Below are 19,913 nucleotides of genomic sequence, written 5' to 3'. Positions count from 1 at the left end.
AAACAGTTTAGTTTTCTATCAAAAGAAAAGAAGATATACAAATTTCGAATAGATTGATTAAATGAAATATCAAAAATCCCATAATTGAATCTATTATTCAGAAAATATCAGTAAATACATGTATATTTTTTTGAATCGTTTCATTCGCGAGGAGCTGGATGAGAAGAAACTCTCATGTCCGGTTCTGTAGTAGAGATGGAATTTAGAAATAACCATCAACTATAACCCCAAAAGAACCAGATTCCGTAAACACCATAGAGGAAGAATGAAAGGAATATCTTATCGAGGCAATAGTATTTGCTTCGGGAGATACGCTATTCAGGCACTTGAACCCGCTTGGATCACATCGAGACAAATCGAAGCCGGACGAAGGGCAATGACACGAAATGCACGACGCGGTGGAAAAATATGGGTACGTATATTTCCGGACAAACCCGTTACACTAAGACCCACAGAAACACGTATGGGTTCAGGGAAAGGATCCCCCGAATATTGGGTAGCTGTTGTTAAACCAGGTAGAATACTTTATGAAATGAGTGGAGTAGCCGAAAATATAGCCAGAAAAGCTATTTCAATAGCGGCATCCAAAATGCCTATACGAACCCAATTCATTACTTCGGGATAGAAATGTAGAATCAAAGGAAAGCGATCTTTGTTTAAGATGAAAAAAAAACAATTGCAGATTTATTTTTTTTTTTTTTGAAAAACAATATTTCTTTTTTTTTTTTTTACTTCGCCCTTTGCATTGAAAGAAAAGATTCCAAAATAATATGATTCAACCTCAAACCCTTTTGAATGTAGCAGATAACAGCGGAGCCCGAGAATTGATGTGTATTCGAATCATAGGGGCTAGTAATCGACGATATGCTCATATTGGTGACGTTATTGTTGCTGTAATCAAGAAAGCCGTCCCAAATACACCTCTAGAAAGATCAGAAGTGATCAGAGCTGTAATTGTACGTACTTGTAAAGAACTCAAACGAGAAAATGGTATGATAATACGATATGATGACAATGCTGCGGTTGTTATTGATCAAGAAGGAAATCCAAAAGGAACTCGAATTTTTGGTGCGATTGCCCGAGAATTGAGACAGTTAAATTTCACTAAAATAATTTCATTAGCACCTGAAGTATTATAAAATGAGACAGACCGTGAGATAGTTATACTATTTGAATGAAATTAATTAGTAGATTGTGTATCACGTATATACCTTTTAAAATTCATAACTATTTAATAAAAAAGAATGTTGATTAGATCAAAAATTTAAGTAACCAATAATTTTCGTTTATCATGGGTAAGGACACTATTGCTAACATAATAACCTCTATTCGCAATGCTGACATGAATAGAAAAGGAATGGTTCGAATACCATCTACTAACATCACCGAAAACATTGTTAAAATACTTTTACGAGAAGGTTTTATTGAAAACGTAAGGAAACATCGGGAAAGCAACAAGGATTTTTGGGTTTTAACCCTACGACATAGAAGAAATAGGAAAGGACCATATAAAACGATTTTAAATTTAAAACGGATCAGTCGACCTGGTCTCCGAATATATTCTAACTATCAAAAAATTCCTAGAATTTTAGGCGGAATGGGCATTGTAATTCTGTCTACTTCTCGGGGTATAATGACAGACCGAGAAGCTCGACTACAGGGAATCGGCGGCGAAATTTTGTGTTATATATGGTAATCTTTATGATATTCGAATTATACACAGAACTTCCCTATTTGTAAAAAAAAAAAAAAAAGAAAAGAGGTGGGTTTATAGTTTATAATACGACTCCCCCTTGATTAATTGATACTTTGAAGGGTGTTTCGTCTGGAATGAAAGAGCAAAAAAGGATTTCTGAAGGTTTAATTACTGAATCACTTACCAATGATATGTTTTGGGTTTGTTTAGATAATGAGGATCCAATTCTAGGTTACGTTTCAGGAAGGATTCAACATAGTTTTATCCATATACTAGGTAATAGAGAGTCAAAATTTCAGTAAGTTGTTACGATTCAACCAGGACCAGAAGGCGTATAATTTATAGACTACGAAACAAAGATTCGAATGATTAGGTGAAGTAGTCTTTTCACGTGCAATATTCTTTTTTTTGTAGGGAGATCCAATTCGAAATAGAAAATTTCAAGAAACTTATTTTCTTCCAATAAGTAGATTAAGGTAAGGAATAAAAAATATGAAAATAAGGGCCTCCATTCGGAAAATTTGTGAAAAATGTCGCCTGATCCGTAGGCGGAGACGAATTATGGTAATTTGTTCCAATCCGAGACATAAACAAAGACAAGGATAATCTTTATAAAAAAAAGGACCCCTAAAGGCCACCCACAATATATACATAAAAAGAAATTAAAGGATCCGTTTTGACATGAAATGGATATATCCATATATCTCTGACTTAGATTTATGAGATGATAAAATATGGCAAAACCCATACCAAGAATCGGTTCACGTAGAAATGGACGTATTAGCTCACGTAAAAGTACGCGTAGAATACCAAAGGGCGTTATTCATGTTCAAGCAAGTTTCAACAATACAATTGTGACTGTTACAGATGTACGGGGTCGGGTAATTTCTTGGTCCTCCGCCGGTACGTGTGGATTCAAAGGTACAAGAAGAGGGACACCATTTGCCGCCCAAACCGCAGCAGGAAATGCTATTCGGGCAGTAGTGGATCAAGGGATGCAACGAGCCGAAGTTATGATAAAGGGCCCCGGTCTCGGAAGAGATGCAGCATTAAGAGCTATTCGGAGAAGCGGTATACTATTAAGTTTCATACGGGATGTAACCCCTATGCCACATAATGGCTGTAGGCCCCCTAAAAAACGACGTGTGTAAAAATAAACATTGAAGAGAAATTTCAAGAGAAATAAATAATTCAATGATTTTATCAAAAAATATTACTATGGTTCGAGAGAAAATCAGAGTATCGACTCGGACACTAAAGTGGAAGTGTGTTGAATCAAGAGCAGACAGTAAGCGTCTTTATTATGGACGCTTTATTCTGTCTCCACTTATGAAGGGACAAGGGGATACTATAGGCATTGCGATGCGAAAAGCTTTGCTTGGAGAAATAGAGGGAACATGTATCACACGTGCAAAATCTGAAAAAATCCCACATGAATACTCTACCATAGTCGGTATTCAAGAATCAGTACATGAAATTTTAATGAATTTGAAAGAAATTGTATTGAGAAGTAATCTGTATGGAACTCGTGATGCGTCTATTTGTGTCAAGGGTCCTGGATGCGTAACTGCTCAAGACATCATCTTACCACCTTCGGTGGAAATCGTTGATAATACACAGCATATAGCTAACCTAACGGAACCAATTAATTTTTGTATTGAATTAAAGATCGAGAGGAATCGCGGATATCATATACAAACGCCAAATAATTTTCAAGACGCAAGTTATCCTATGGATGCTATATTCATGCCTGTTCGAAATGTTAATCATAGTATTCATTCTTATGTAAATGGGAATGAAAAACAAGAGATACTTTTTCTCGAAATATGGACCAATGGAAGTTTAACTCCTAAAGAAGCACTTCATGAAGCCTCTCGGAATTTGATTGATTTATTTATTCCTTTTTTACATGCGGAAGAAGAAAAAGAAAACTTCCATTTTAAAAATAATAAACAAAAAGTTACTTTACCCCTTTTTACTTTTCATGAGAAATTGGCGAAACTAAGAAAAAAGAAAAAAGAAAGAGCATTAAAATATATTTTTATTGACCAATCAGAATTGCCTCCTAGGATCTATAATTGCCTCAAAAGGTGCAATATACATACATTATTTGACCTTTTGAATAATAGTCCAGACGAACTTATGAAAATCAAACATTTTCGCATAGAAGACGTAAAACATATATTAGACATTCTCGAAATGGAAAAGAATTTTGCATAAATTTGAAATCCATTGGATTTTTGTTGTAAAAAAACTTTATAAAAAAAAAAGACGAAAATGAAGTTTGAATCTTTAACAGAATCCGTATACTCAAAATAAATCAAAAATTTCATTAAATATGTGTATCTAGGGGTAATTCACTTTGAAGCAACTATTCCCTAGATACACACATCGTGATATTTTATTTATTTCACAATTGAATCAATTTAAAAAAGCCCTAAAGTTAGGGATTTATCAATCGGTAATGTTGCTCCAATACCCAACCAAAGAGCTACTGCGGTACCAATCAAAAAGACGGTTGTCGCTACTGGACGACGAAATGGATTTTGGAATTTATTGACATTCTCCAAAAATGGTACAGTTAATAATCCCGCCGGTACGGAAACCATTAAAAGAACACCCAATAACTTATTTGGCACTGTACGAAGTATTTGAAATACGGGAAAGAAATACCATTCCGGCAATATTTCCAAAGGAGTTGCAAATGGATCTGCGGGTTCACCAATCATTGATGGTTCTAGAACCGCTAAGCCCACGTTACATGCAATAGTACCTAGAATGACTACTGGAAAAATATATAAAAGATCATTGGGCCATGCGGGTTCTCCGTAATAATTATGACCCATACCCTTAGCCAATTTAGCTCTTAATACAGGATCATTCAAATCTGGTTTTTTTGTTATTAGGATAGGTGAATTATTATGGATCCATCCCCCGAAAGAACCGGACATGATAATTTTTCATCATCCGGCTCGAGCACAAATCAAACGAACCAACTGGATCCAGAAAAAAAAATCGATATCTTATCCAAGCATATATAAAATAAATGAGTGATTCAATGTAAGAAAAAATTTAGCGGATTCCGTTTTCAAGAGTTACAATTATCCATTGCAAGGAATTAAGTTCGTACAGATAAATGCTCAATACCCAAGTAGGCTTACAAAGTTGATAATGTTCAAGTGCTTTCTGGGTCGTCTCAAACCTTGCGATGGGGCTTTAGCCCCCAAAAATATTGATACTTTTTACATCCAAAGGATTTACTTGTTACTAATAGAGTCTAGCCTATGTTCTTCTTTAGATCCCTTGTTTCACTCCGATAGTATTATAAATCGAGTCAATGCAGAGGAAATGAATGCATTTTCATACTATTAAGTAAGTGAAATAGATAAAACATAATCTGTATTATGGCATATATATCACCTATTCTAATGGATCTTACGGAGCCTGGTCATGCACGACATGGTCAAGTCTGATCATGGAAAAGATTCTCTTCAAGCGAACCAGCCTACCCTCTGTATGGAGCTTTCGCGGTGGTTGGAATAAAGACACATTTTGTTGTGAATCCCAATGTGGCAGATAAAAAGACATATATCTACACGGTCCAATCAATAGTTCAAGTCACACACTCCCATAATCCATTTTCTCTTCGAAGAATTCCCTTCAACTATTATTGAAAAATAACGAATAAAATTTCGTGGAGTTGAAGGGAAATATCCAAATACATGTCTTATTTTTCAATAATCCATATTTGCAGCAATGAAATACTCTTCTTCCCCCCTGAGTAATCATAAATAACTAATTACAAATCTATGATTTCTATTCTCTATAAAGGACCAGAAATGCCTTGCTTACGTATCATTGGGAAGTGCATTAACATAAATACGGCAGTAAGAAGAGGTAATACAAAAGTGTGTAAACTATAAAAACGAGTCAAGGTAGATTGTCCCACACTAGCACTTCCGCGTAATAACTCTACCAAAGGCGACCCTATTACTGGAATAGCTTCCGGTACACCTGTTACAATTTTGACTGCCCAATAACCAATTTGGTCCCGAGGTAAGGAATAACCAGTTACACCAAAGGATGCGGTCAATACAGCCAGAACCACACCTGTAACCCAAGTCAATTCACGAGGTTTTTTAAATCCACCAGTAAGATACACGCGAAATACGTGCAGGATCATCATTAAGACCATCATACTTGCCGACCATCTATGAACTGATCGGATTAACCAACCAAAATTTGCTTCCGTCATTATATATTGAACAGAAGCAAAAGCCTCAGTAACGGTCGGACGGTAGTAAAAAGTCATAGCAAACCCCGTAGCTACTTGTACTAAAAAACAAGTAAGCGTAATTCCTCCTAGACAATAAAATATGTTGACATGAGGAGGAACGTATTTACTAGTTATATCATCTGCAATCGCCTGAATTTCAAGACGTTCTTCGAACCAATCATACACTTTATTGAGATAGGTAAACCAAGGGGACCCCCCTCTGAGAACCGTATATGAGAATTTCGTCTCGTACGGCTCAAACAGAAACACCCAAATACCGCTCGTAACGGATATGTGTACTAAAAAGTTTCAAACTTCTTAATGCTATGATTCAATTTTTTGTATCAAGATACGAAAGAATCAAAATCCGAAAAGTCTTCTTTGTAGTTATAATGCCCAAATATCAAGTCGGCTCATTCATAGTTATATTGATCATTAGGGGCCTCTTGAATCTTCTATTTACCTATTTTTTTTCTTTGATTTGTATGTAATGCGACTTTACTCTTGTTTTCTTTATTATTGATAGGAATTATCTTGTTAAGACCCTATGAATCAATTAAAACCTTAGATTCAGACTAGAACCACGATGATTCAATAAAAAACCTTCCAAAAAAAGTTCAAAAATTCCCTGAGTAAGAACCCTTGGATTATCACTTATTCAATGCTTATTCAATGACTGAATATAATGAAAAAAGCTAAAGAAAGGTTTATCCTTTAACCAAAATAAGTAGAAACGAAAGAATAAATTTTTTTTATTTATCACTTCTAACTCTTGTTTCGGAGTCCGGCCACGAGGTCTGATAAGTATGAATCATAGTTCTAATATTTGTTCTAATATTTTGGAATCTATTTCATATATTCTGTGCTCCAGATACTAGCCTAGACTGAATATCCAACGAGATCAAATCATCTTCATCAAGATGACCGACTTCTTCTCTGTCGTATCCATAGGATCAATTCTAACAAGTCACACACTCATATTCCGGAAATACAGAAAAAAATAAATTCCACGATCGAACTACCAAAAAATAGTGGGCTAAAAAGCAGAAACCTACATACTTTAGACTTTCCTTTTTATTGAAAAGTTATTTAGGGGTTCTTGTGAATCGAATCTAATTGCTTGAAATTCCGTCCAGTAAAATGGAAGAATTATAAATCTCCAAAATAATACATAGGAATATCGCAAATAAACCCATCGCGACACCCATTAAAGGTGTAGTTCCCCACCCAGGAGCCACTTTACCATATTCCGAATTCAATGGTTTCAATAAATCCCCTACAACAGTTCGTCTTGGCCCAGATCTAGAACTATCGTCAACGGTTTGTGTAGCCATAAATAATCCTATATATTTTTTTTTATTCAGTGAGATCTGTTGACTTTGTATACCATTCCGTTGTAAATAAATGATCTTATTATAGATCCATTGTGGTCTTGAAATTATATAATAATGGAAACAGCAACCCTAGTTGCCATCTCTATATCTGGTTTACTTGTAAGTTTTACTGGGTATGCCTTATATACTGCTTTTGGGCAACCCTCTCAACAACTAAGAGATCCATTCGAGGAACACGGGGACTAGTTGAAGTAATGAGCCTCACAATATTGTGAGGCTCATTACTTCAATTGAGATAATGAGAAATCATTTTGCCTTTTTAGTTGGAGTTGGAACTTTAGGCGGTTCGCGAAAAAAGATAGCGAAAAAAATTATTCCTAGAGTCGAGACTAAGAGGAATGTATAAACCAATGCTTCCATAGATTTGATTTCGGTTTACAATTATAGCTTCCATACCTGTTTAATTGGGATCTTTTTACGGATAAAAAAAAGACCAAGACAAGAGTCAAAGAAATGAAAAGTAAGCAATCCGAATAAAGATTTATCCGGTACCCTATCTATGTCAAATCAAAAAATAAAGGAAAAAAAGAACAGAGCAATCTTGTATCAGACTAGACTCTTTTTGTAGTTGGATCTCCAAGTTTTTGGAATGCCCCAAATTCTACTTGAGCGTCCAAATCTGGGTCAATACCAGCAAAGACATCTCTGAACAAGGTTCTCGCACCATGCCAAATGTGTCCGAAGAAGAAGAGCAAAGCAAAGGAAGCATGCCCAAAAGTAAACCAACCCCTTGGACTGCTACGAAAAACCCCATCGGATTTCAAAGTAGCACGATCTAATTCAAAAATTTCACCCAATTGAGCACGTCTAGCATATTTTTTCACAGTAGCAGGATCACTATAACTGACTCCATTGAGTTCACCGCCATAGAACTCAACAGTTACACCGACCTGTTCAACACTATACTTCGATTCTGCTCTTCGAAAAGGAACATCGGCTCTAACAATTCCGTCTCCGTCTACCAAAACAACCGGAAATGTTTCAAAAAAGGTCGGCATACGGCGTACAAAAAGTTCGCGCCCTTCTTTATCTCTAAAAACAGGGTGTCCTAACCAACCAACAGCTATTCCATCCCCGTTGTCCATGGAACCCGCTCTGAATAATCCACCTTTTGCGGGATTATTCCCGATATAATCATAAAAAGCTAATTTTTCAGGAATTTTAGACCAAGCTTCTGATAAACTTTGATTTTCGGCTAACCCGGTACTAACTCTTCGATATATTTCTTGCTGGAAGTATCCCTGATCCCATTGATAACGAGTGGGCCCAAATAATTCAATCGGGGTAGTTGCTGAACCATACCACATAGTTCCAGCAACAACAAAAGCTGCAAAAAATACAGCAGCGATACTACTGGAAAGGACGGTTTCAATATTTCCCATACGTAATCCTTTGTATAGACGTTGGGGCGGACGAACACTAAGATGGAATAGGCCCGCTAATATGCCCAATGTACCTGCTGCAATATGATGCGAGGCTATTCCGCCCGGAACAAAAGGATCAAACCCTTCGACACCCCACGCAGGATTTACGGCTTGTACCCTTCCGGTTAATCCATAAGGATCGGATACCCATATTCCCGGACCATACAATCCGGTTACATGAAATGCACCAAAACCAAAGCAACCCAACCCTGAGAGAAATAAATGAATTCCAAAAATCTTCGGCAAATCCAAAGAAGGTTTTCCTGTACGTTCATCACAAAATATTTCTAGATCCCAATACACCCAATGCCAGATAGCTGCTAAGAAGCACAATCCAGAAAACACAATATGTGCTCCGGCCACACCTTCGTAACTCCAAATACCCGGATTCGTTATAGTCCCTCCTGTGATACTCCAACCCCCCCATGAATTGGTTATTCCTAAACGAGTCATGAAGGGTATAACGAACATACCCTGTCTCCACATTGGATCAAGAACAGGATCAGAGGGATCAAAAACTGCTAATTCGTATAGGGCCATTGAACCGGCCCAACCAGCAACTAGAGCTGTATGCATTATATGAACAGAAAGCAAACGACCGGGATCATTCAATACAACGGTATGAACACGATACCAAGGCAAACCCATGGAAATACCCCTTTATCAAGGAAAAATAGACACTATGTAACTTTATTGCACTGAAAAAAAAAACTATGCTACGGACCTCCCCTTTTGAGGGGATTATCTTGGCGAAAGGATTAATATTTAGTCTATTCTTTTAGTAATAATGGAACAATTCGATTCTATTCGTAGGAACAAAAAGAAGCAGATCTATTCTATACTCGATAAGTACCAATACGCAATGGTAGATGGGAATTGATCCTATTTTATAGGAGTGAATGTATACATACTTGTTCATCATTCAAAAACCTATTCGGGAAGAAGTTTCCCTTATTAATTCTGTTTTCCTTTTTTATGAACTTATTAAATCTATGTATAAAATATGCTAAAAGATAAAATCTGATAAAGGCCCATCTTATTTATTAAGACAATAAACCCGTTGTTACGCTTCCACATCAAAGTTAGCTATAGTACTTAATTCTTTTTTCTTTGCTTTAATGCCTATTGGTGTTCCAAAAGTACCTTTTCGAAGTCCCGGAGAGGAAGACGCATCGTGGGTTGACCTATAGTGCGACTTGTCAGATATATTGGGTCATATGGTATTTCCCCGTTCTCTCCCCCGATCGAGATATCCTCTCTTTCGCCCAAGACGGATTGATTTAATCATCAAAAATTTGGAGCGTGAAGTGCAATTAGATCTATTTTTTGGGGGGTATCCAGATTAATATTATCAATTAGAATAATTTATGGTTTTCTCGGTTGTACTAATAAAATGAAGTATCCAGGCTCCGCTTAGAAAAAACTCAATTTGGAATCTATCTATTCTATGATTACTACTACTTGTATCATATTCGATTTATCAATAGCATTGATAGAAAACTTTTAATCAATCGAGTAATATGAAGTAAATTGAAAAAAAAAAAGAAGTCGTAGCAAAAAGCCATGCTATTGGGGCATTTGTCCTATATGTGCAAATCCAAATCGGGCAGATCTTGACTCGGAGTAGAGCATAAACCTAAAAGAATTGAAGAAGACCATTTTGGAACAAGAAAATGACATCGGAATTGAAATTGAATCTCGATGAAACAATATATCAATGAAAAGTTAGTTCGATAAATTGAAAATTTAATGAATTGTTTTTTTATTTATTGAAATTTATAGTATAGATAAACGACCGCGGGCCAAAGGACAAAACTCATCCATTTTGAAAAAAAAATGGAAGGTAAGAAAAAGCCCCTTCATTAGAAGTTAGAAAGAGTCCTCTAAAGAAGGCTAAAATCTAAACATTGATTCTTTTTTCGCTATTTTTTTTGAACCGTATGCATCAAAAGGTGCCCGTACGGTTCTTAAGGGATACAATTTTATCCTAATCAACCGACTTTATCGAGAAAGATTACTTTTTTTAGGCCAAGAGGTTGATAGTGATATTTCGAATCAACTTATTAGTCTTATGGTATATCTCAGTATGGAGGATGATACCAAAGATCTGTATTTATTTATAAACTCTCCCGGTGGAGGGGTAATAAGCGGATTAGGTATTTATGATACTATGCAATTTGTGCAACCAGATGTACAGACAATATGCATGGGATTAGCCGCTTCAATGGGATCTTTTATTCTAGTCGGAGGAGAAATTACCAAACGTCTAGCATTCCCGCACGCTCGGCGCCAATGAGTTTTTTTTAGACAAAAAGAAAACTATGCCTTCGCCATATAAAATATTAAGTAATAATAGCATGGCACTTTGAATTCGATATGAGAATTTTTTTTTTCTAAACCATTAGGTTATGTATCGAAAGAGTAGTATGAGATAAAAGGCATTTCCGATTGTAGGCTGATTTATCGCGGAGGCCTCTTTCAGCGTCACAAACTTTTTTGTTTTCACGACGGAAGACTCTTAACAATATTTCTGTTATGAAAGACTACGAAATATTTATTTTTAAGAAAAAAAATAAAAAAAAGAAACTTTGGGATTGCTGAATAACAAACGAAATCATAAAGCAACGGAACCATCATAGTATTTTGAAATTACTAAAAAAAAGGAAGGGTGGTTATTGGATCATTTACTGCTCTGGGTCTGCTAGATCCTATATTTTCTATTCCTTCGCTGGAAGGTAAAAATGAATTCCATTGTGGAGCCGTATGCACTGCACAAAGGATGCCTGTACGGTTGTTAATCCTATCTTTTTTTTATTATCTTTGACTCATCATGATAATGATGTAAGATAGAGAAAACCATTTATTAAATCATCAGGGTAATGATCCATCAACCTGCTAGTTCTTTTTATGAGGCACAAACGGTAGAATTTATCCTGGAAGCGAAAGAACTACTGAGGCTGCGCGAAATCCTCACAAGGGTTTATGTACAAAGAACAGGCAAACCCTTATGGGTTATATCCGAAGACATGGAAAGGGATGTTTTTATGTCAGCAACAGAAGCCCAAGCTCATGGAATTGTTGATCTTGTAGCGGTTGAATAACAAATAGCAGGTATTTCACGCAAAAATCCGAAATTTTCGATTTTCTCTTTTTACCGGGGTTAATATATTACTATTAATCATATTAATTATTAATATCGAATATAGAAGTAATTCATAATCATCCGGTTAGGATTGATCTAAACCAACTCATTATGTATACAATTCAACATGCCAACTATTAAACAACTTATTAGAAACACAAGACAGCCAATCAGAAATGTCACCAAATCGCCCGCCCTTCGGGGATGCCCTCAGCGTCGAGGAACATGTACTAGGGTGTATGTGCGACTCGTTTAGACCATGGACCGGGACAAAAGAAAGTACAAAATTTTTCCCGTATCAGTTATAAGTACAGTGAATAGGATAGAATGAATGGAAGAAATCCGTTCACTACCGAAAATAAATAAACAAAGATTTATCGTATCCTTTTATTGTGTATCAAATTTATGGTTTCTATTGGTGCAAATCCAATCATCTCTATTTTCAATTTTAGATGAGAAAGAATTCCCCATTGGTAACAAATGCTTATCCATTAAGCAGAGGAAATCCTATTTAACAGAAGGATTATAGCCTTATTCTTCCAAGAACGGACTAAGAGGGTCAGCTACCCAACCAATCTTCATAATTAAATACCGTTACTGTATAGGTAGATCTCGTTGTGAAAGACCGATTACTAGATAATTCATGGGTAGAGCCAAAGAGGGTGAACTGTACAAGTTAACAATAACATTGATGAAATAAAAGAAGGAGCTCCGGTGTATAGAGAGGACCTCACCGTTTAAGAAGTAACCATAGAAACGAAGGAACCCACTATTTCTTTATCCATTTCTATTTTTATTTATTTACTCTATTTTTGTTTTTTATACCTAGTAAAAATACTATTTCGTATTTTGGGGTGATTAGAACAAAAAAAGAAATAGTGGTCGGGAAGGTTATAGTAGCAAAAGCCATTGGAATTTTTATTTTATACATTGGAAAAATACGTTTTGTTATTAATAGACTAGGAAAGGAGAAAGGAATAACTGAAAGAAAGGAAATCCATTAGTTATTCATCAAAGTTTCATTTATTCAATGACTAGAATTAAACGAGGATATATAGCTCGGAGACGTAGAACAAAAATTCGTTTATTTGCATCAAGCTTTCGAGGGGCTCATTCAAGACTTACTCGAACTATTACTCAACAGAAAATAAGAGCTTTGGCTTCAGCTTATCGGGATAGAGGTAGGCAAAAAAGAAATTTTCGACAGTTGTGGATCGCTCGAATAAATGCAGTAATTCGATCTAATAAGGTAGACTACAGTTATAGTAGATTCATACACAATCTGTACAAGAGGCAGTTGCTTCTTAATCGTAAAATACTTGCCCAAATCGCGATATTAAATAGAAATTGTCTTTATATGATTTCCAATGAGATCATAAAATACGAAGATTGCAAAGAATCCAGCGGAATGCTTAAAATGGAGTTCTCTGGAGAATGAACTCCGAGAAGGTAGAGTAGAAATTAGTATGATAAAATATGATAAAGTGGTCAAAATGAGCAAATATGTTCAATAAAAAAAAAAACGATTTATTCTTCTTCCACTATTCTTTCTTTTTCTTACGACACGACAATCGAATCTAGATTTTCGGATTTTTCGAACAAAGAATCAATCTGCGGTTGAGTTTGGATTAGAATTTTAATTCAATTAAAGAGTAAGCTAAGTCTATTTATTCCTGGTTCTAAGACCAATAGTTCTAGCGGTCGACTCGCTTCTTTCAAATTGTTTCTCATTATTAAGAAAAGGTAACAAAGATAAAATACGAGCTTGTTTTATAGCAATAGTAATTAAGCGTTGCTGTTTTAAGGTCAATCTATTTACCCGTCTAGATAATATTTTTCCTTGTTCACTAATAAATCGACTAATTAAACTCATGTTTCTATAATCAATTCGATCCCCCGATGGAATCGGGGGCAAACGCCTACGAAAAGATCGTTTGGATTTAAGAAAGAGTCGCTTGGATTTATCCATGGTTTTTTTATTCCTTATCCCGAAAATCCTATTTCTTAATTCTAAATCATTTTAGATCCGATCGAAATAGGATTTGGTTTGTTTATATTTAAATCTAAAATATGTCTAATATATGTAATTTTTCATCTTCCTTGGATTGGAAAAGGGTGACACACAGCCGATCGGTTCGATCTATTTCTTTATCTCCCCATGAATCGTATGTTTGTAACACCGGGGACAGAATTTTCTCAATTCCAATCGACTAGGCGTATTGTGTCGATTCTTTTGAGTAATATATCTGGAAATCCCTATTGATTCCTTATTAACACCGTTTCGAACACAACGAGTACATTCCAAAATAACAGTTACTCGGGCATCTTTACCCTTGGCCATGAACCTCCCTTGGATTTTTGATTCACGCAACTCTTCCATTTTCCGATCCAAAATGAAGAAAAAAAGAAAAATTGGTAACTCGAAATAAAATTATGAAAGATTTCGTTACAATCAAATATTAAAATATAGTAATACAATAATTTCTAAATTTAGAATCGCAGTACAGTTTTTCATTTAAGTATTTTGTATGATATTGTTGCCCTAGCCATCACATTTTCATTTTCGTTCTCACTCTTTTATTAATTAAATTTGAACCTGGCGCCGCGTCCGAGTTTGACTGAGGTTGAATCCATTTTGATTCTTTCTAACTTATTCTAAGTCTAAAAACTCTAAAAAAAAGAAGGGGGAAGGGGATTAGTCAAAGATATTTGATTGTTTTTCTAATCTTCTTCACCCCTTCCCAAGTCAATAACTAGAATGAAAAAAACGGGAATACCAACGCATCCGGGAATAAACGATTGATCTCGATTAATAGACCCGCTAAAGCCCCGAACCATATAGTACTTACTACCGGTGCCACGGAGAGATATGTTTTTAGATCTCGCATTGAAAACCCTCCTACTTTATAGTAATTTGTAATACATACTGGTATTACATACCATCAAATGTATATATAGTTAATAACCGCTTGTATTGTCCGCGGAATTCCTAATTCAAATTGAAATGTACAACAGTTCAATTCGGTAGATATTCCCTTTTTTATTAAAAAAAATATGTAGCTTTCCGCCCCACCCCAAATATTCATTTTTCTTTACGGCGGATTTAATATTTATTATTTCATACGTATATAAGTCTTTTTATTATTTTTATTATATTTTATATATGATATGAGACAAAAAAGAAGAAATGGCAAGATAATTTGTGTATACCAATGGAGGAAATAAATAAAAAATGTGGAAAACAAGACAGGGATTCTCTACAATAACACTGTAGACCAATTGAAAGGGATGTAGCGCAGCTTGGTAGCGCGTTTGTTTTGGGTACAAAATGTCACGGGTTCAAATCCTGTCATCCCTACCTATTACTTATCTTCTGAACAGTAACGAGGAATCAATTGAGATCCATAAAAATTGAACATACATATATCGAATCAATCTTTTTTTATTTAATTTTATGATATTCTCTATGATAATATATGTATCGAAGATATATTCGGGTTGCTTTTAGTTTGATAATAAAACGCTCTTAGTTCAGTTCGGTAGAACGCGGGTCTCCAAAACCCGATGTCGTAGGTTCAAATCCTATAGAGCGTGATTCGATTCTTGTTGTTGTTAAATCAAAATGATACTGAAATAATTCAACAGAAATCAAAATTTTACCTCCTATAAAGCAAGTAGGGGGTCAATCAAAAAAAAGAACTGTTAATTAATCAAAGGTCCAACTGATCCCCCCGTCTGTATTGTAAATATGCGGTCACAAATAATCCAGCCAAAGTAATAGGAATTAGACCTAATACGATTCCAAATAGAAAAACTTCAATCATTTCAATTTAGTTGAACGAGGAAAAGGAGAGGTAATATCTATCCTTAAAATATTAATCGGTATTGCCCATGAATCTCAATGACCAAGAATTCGAAATTGAATTGACAAGGTAAAGAACTCTACAATATATAGAATATATTGAATAACACCGAAATCTTTCTTTTTTTTGAATTGTGCATTCAATGAATTTTAATCAAATAAGTCGTATCTTGTTCAGACCGATAAATAGAGCTGAGGTTATAGTTAAAACTGCTAGTAGAAAACCGAAATAACTAGTGATAGTAGGCATGACGAGGCTAAATGAAATACGTTATTTTTATCCATATGTTTATAAAGCACTTCCCTAAGTTTCTATTTTTGAAAGATACGCGGATGGATAAGTAAAAATACTAATTGAAAAAATATATTCAATTGAAAGTTTTTGATTCATCTATTATTATGATTATAGATGATACTAACAAAAATCTTGTGACATAGGTAAGAAATCAATTCATCATCTGTCTCTCTATCCCGCAATTCGGAATCAAGGGATTCATTGAACAACTCTTGAGTTTTCAAAACAAATATTCTTATTATAAAGAATTTATAAACAATAATTTAATATATAAATCTAGTAAATATATAAATCTATTAAATGGATTCTAAATAATTAGAAAGAAAAAAAAAAAAAAAAAAAGAAAAATAATAAATAAACTATGTTGTGTAACTTGATTCCAAAAATGAAATGCTCTTTGAATCGCTGAAGAATGAATGACCTTATAATGCCCTTTATTTATGAAATTGTATTCCCACTAATTAGATTTTATGTAGTGGGTTCATTTCCATAAAATCTTTTTTAAAAAGAAAAAAAGTATCGCACGATCAGATCACTCGAAACTAGGTTCTCCATTTATTCTTATTCTTTCCATATTAAAAACATTCTTCTAATTAGTTGAAGAACGATCGTTTGAGTCTAATATAAAACAATAATGCGTGCATTACGAATATTTATTATTCTTCTATTCGTTGTTCTGTTTCGTTCATCGAATCCTATGTACTACTGTTACTTGTTACTGGACGACTAACCAATTCCTTAAAATAAAAAAAGATTCAAACAAAAATATAACTACAAACACAAAAGAAATATTTCGAGATTTCACGTCTAATTTCATTGAATTTTGGGACTATTAGAATCTGCTTCCTAAATTATTATAAACCAACCAGTCGGATTCACATTTTACCCAATCTTCGCTTTCTAGCCCGAAGCCAATAACCGATAGAATCCTTAATACTACAGACAGGCATTTTCAGAATTTTCTATTGAATGAATGGTATATGATTCTACATCGACAAGCAGCAAGAAAAGAAGAAACAAATTATATTATTTAGTTTTAGTGCTTCATTTTGATACTTATTGTGAAATTGCGTTGCTGCGTCAGAAGAAGGATAGCTATACTGATTCGGTATACTCTAAAAACACCCTCGGTACAATATTGACGATCTTACAAAGATAAAATTTCAGTTAATTTCCATTTACTGATCTCATCTTTTACGGAATCGATCCCCCTTTTGACTGTACAAGAATATGTGGAGCTCGGCATGTCTGGAAGCACAGGAGAACGTTCTTTTGCTGATATTATCACCAGTATTCGATACTGGGTCATTCATAGCATTACTATACCTTCTCTATTCATTGCAGGTTGGTTATTCGTCAGCACGGGTTTAGCTTACGATGTTTTTGGAAGCCCTCTCCAAATGAGTATTTTACAGAGAGCCGACAAGGAATTCCATTAATAACTGGCCGTTTTGATTCTTTGGAACAACTCGATGAATTTAGTAGATCTTTTTAGGAGGACCAAATGACTATCGATAAAACTTATCCTATTTTTACAGTGCGATGGTTAACTGTTCACGGACTAGCTGTACCTACCGTTTCTTTTTTAGGGTCAATATCAGCAATGCAATTCATCCAACGATAAACCTAATCCGAATTATAGAGCTATGACACAATCAAATCCGAACGAACAAAATGTTGAATTGAATCGTACCAGTCTTTACTGGGGGTTATTACTCATTTTTGTACTTGCTGTTTTATTTTCCAATTATTTCTTCAATTAAATAAAAGAAAATACTAAATAATAGTACGAATTATCTTATCCCATTCGGAAGGATATCATCTCATAATTATCTATGACTGTTTCTGTCTCTAGCACGACCACTTGATGAAATGGGGAGGGAAGTGGGACAAATGGCCGAGACTACTGGAAGGATTCCTCTTTGGATAATCGGTACTGTAACTGGTATTCCTGTGATCGGTTTAGTTGGTATTTTCTTTTATGGTTCATATTCCGGCTTAGGTTCATCTCTGTAATAATCGGATGAACTGAGTTGGAGACATGAAAGCGTAAGAACTCAACAGGATCCCCCTCAAATCAGAAAAAAAGAGGGGGTAGGTCCCGTTGAGCTCTTACTAATTAGAATTAGACTAATTTATTCATATAAATGAAAAAATGGATCTTTCCTATTTTTTCAAAAAACTTCATTTCTTTCTGATTCTGAATTGCTTCAAAAAAAAAATTGATTCAGACCATCTCTTTCGCGATCGTATCGGTCGATACTTTCATTTCAAAGCGAAAAAAAGAAAGAGAGAATCACTCGATTCCCTCTTTCTGGATGATACAATCCCAATATAACAATATTATATTTCTATCGATCAGATATCACAAACCCTTTAAATAGATTAAAATATACTAATAGAATTTTCTATAGTTATTTTAATATAAAATAGAATTGAAAAATTCATTGAATTTGTTCACTACTTATGTAATAAATCGAAAAAAAGGTTCTGATAAACCGGGAAAAATTGAAACTAAGAATAGAGATCTTTGACGAACGGGATCAAGAATAATTCATTAGTTTATTATTTCGACACCAGAACAAGAAAAGGAATTTTTCTGGTATCGAATACTAGAAAGATGCATAATTCCTTCTAGAATCCTTTGTTCCCTTCATTTTTTTTCTATTCTCCATTTACTTATCTTATTTTTAATATCTACTCTATTTTTATTCTATTAGAATAAAAATAGACACATTCAATGACATTTCAATCTGGCACCAGTGACATAATAATCATAATAATACCGCTCCTATTTGTATTGTAAAAAACAAAGAAATAAAGAAGAGGTAAAATAGTCTTCCTGACAATATAATATCCATACTATGACTAGTAATGCGGTACAAGTAATTACCGAAATAGGGTCGAAAAAGAATAAAAAAAAAAACAAGGGAAAAAGTTTTTCATAATTTTTTGATCATACATAATTAAATTATAGAATTGCCAACAAGAATTTGGTTTTTTTTACGAACTTTATTTGATAAATCCCCAGATTTAGAAATTCATTTCGGACAATTGAACCTTCTCAAACTGTTTCTTTTTAAGAACTAAAAAGATTTGTGCCAAAATAACAGATGCAAAAAAGAACAAAAGGCCTTGGACACGTAATGGATCTTGAAGGACGATTTCCGCATCTCCCTGACCAAATCCTCCCACATTAGGATTACTCGTTAATGGTTGATCAAGTTTGATGGATTCGCCCTCTGAAACAAGAAGTTCTGGTCCTGGAGGGATAATATCAACCACTTGACGCCCATTCGCTGCATCCACTATGGTTATTTCATATCCTCCTTTTTCTTTTCGTATTATTTTGCTTACTATCCCTGCTGCTGTAGCATTATAAACATTATTATTACTCTTACTCCCGTCGGGATAAATCTGACCCCTTCCCCTGTTCCCGCCTACGTATATGGGATATTTTAAGAAGTGAACATCTTTCTTAGTCGCAGGGTCCGGGGAAAGAATAGGAAAGGTGATTTCACTATATTTCTGACCAGGAACAGGACCTATCACAAGAATATTTTTTTTAGTGGGACGATAGCTCTGAAAAGAAAGATTGCCCATCTTTTCTTTAATCTCGGGAGAAATACGATCGGGGGGGGCTAATTCAAACCCCTCGGGTAAAATAAGAACAGCCCCCACATTCAAACCACCCTTTTTACCATTCGCAAGAACTTGTTTTTTCAGTTGCATATCATAAGGAATTCGAACAACTGCTTCAAATACAGTATCAGGAAGTACCGCTTGTGGAACCTCGATATCCACGGGCTTATTAGCTAAATGGC

General features: G+C 34.9%; 2 non-coding genes across 2 annotated transcripts; both read left to right on the top strand.

Moving 5' to 3' along the window:
- The first annotated feature begins 15,216 nt into the window (after positions 1–15,216).
- TRNAP-UGG (transfer RNA proline (anticodon UGG)) lies at positions 15,217–15,290 on the top strand. Its single transcript has one exon. It is a non-coding gene; the product is annotated as a tRNA-Pro (tRNA).
- Positions 15,291–15,452: 162 nt separating this feature from the next.
- Positions 15,453–15,526, top strand: TRNAW-CCA (transfer RNA tryptophan (anticodon CCA)). The gene has a single exon. It is a non-coding gene; the product is annotated as a tRNA-Trp (tRNA).
- The last annotated feature ends 4,387 nt before the right edge of the window (positions 15,527–19,913 follow it).

This window comes from Cucumis melo, unplaced genomic scaffold, assembly GCF_025177605.1.
Source record: "Cucumis melo cultivar AY unplaced genomic scaffold, USDA_Cmelo_AY_1.0 utg000460l, whole genome shotgun sequence".
NCBI classification, from domain to species: Eukaryota; Viridiplantae; Streptophyta; class Magnoliopsida; order Cucurbitales; family Cucurbitaceae; genus Cucumis; species Cucumis melo.
Note: the sequence above shows the minus strand (reverse complement) of the source record. Positions and strands in the feature narration are given on the sequence as shown.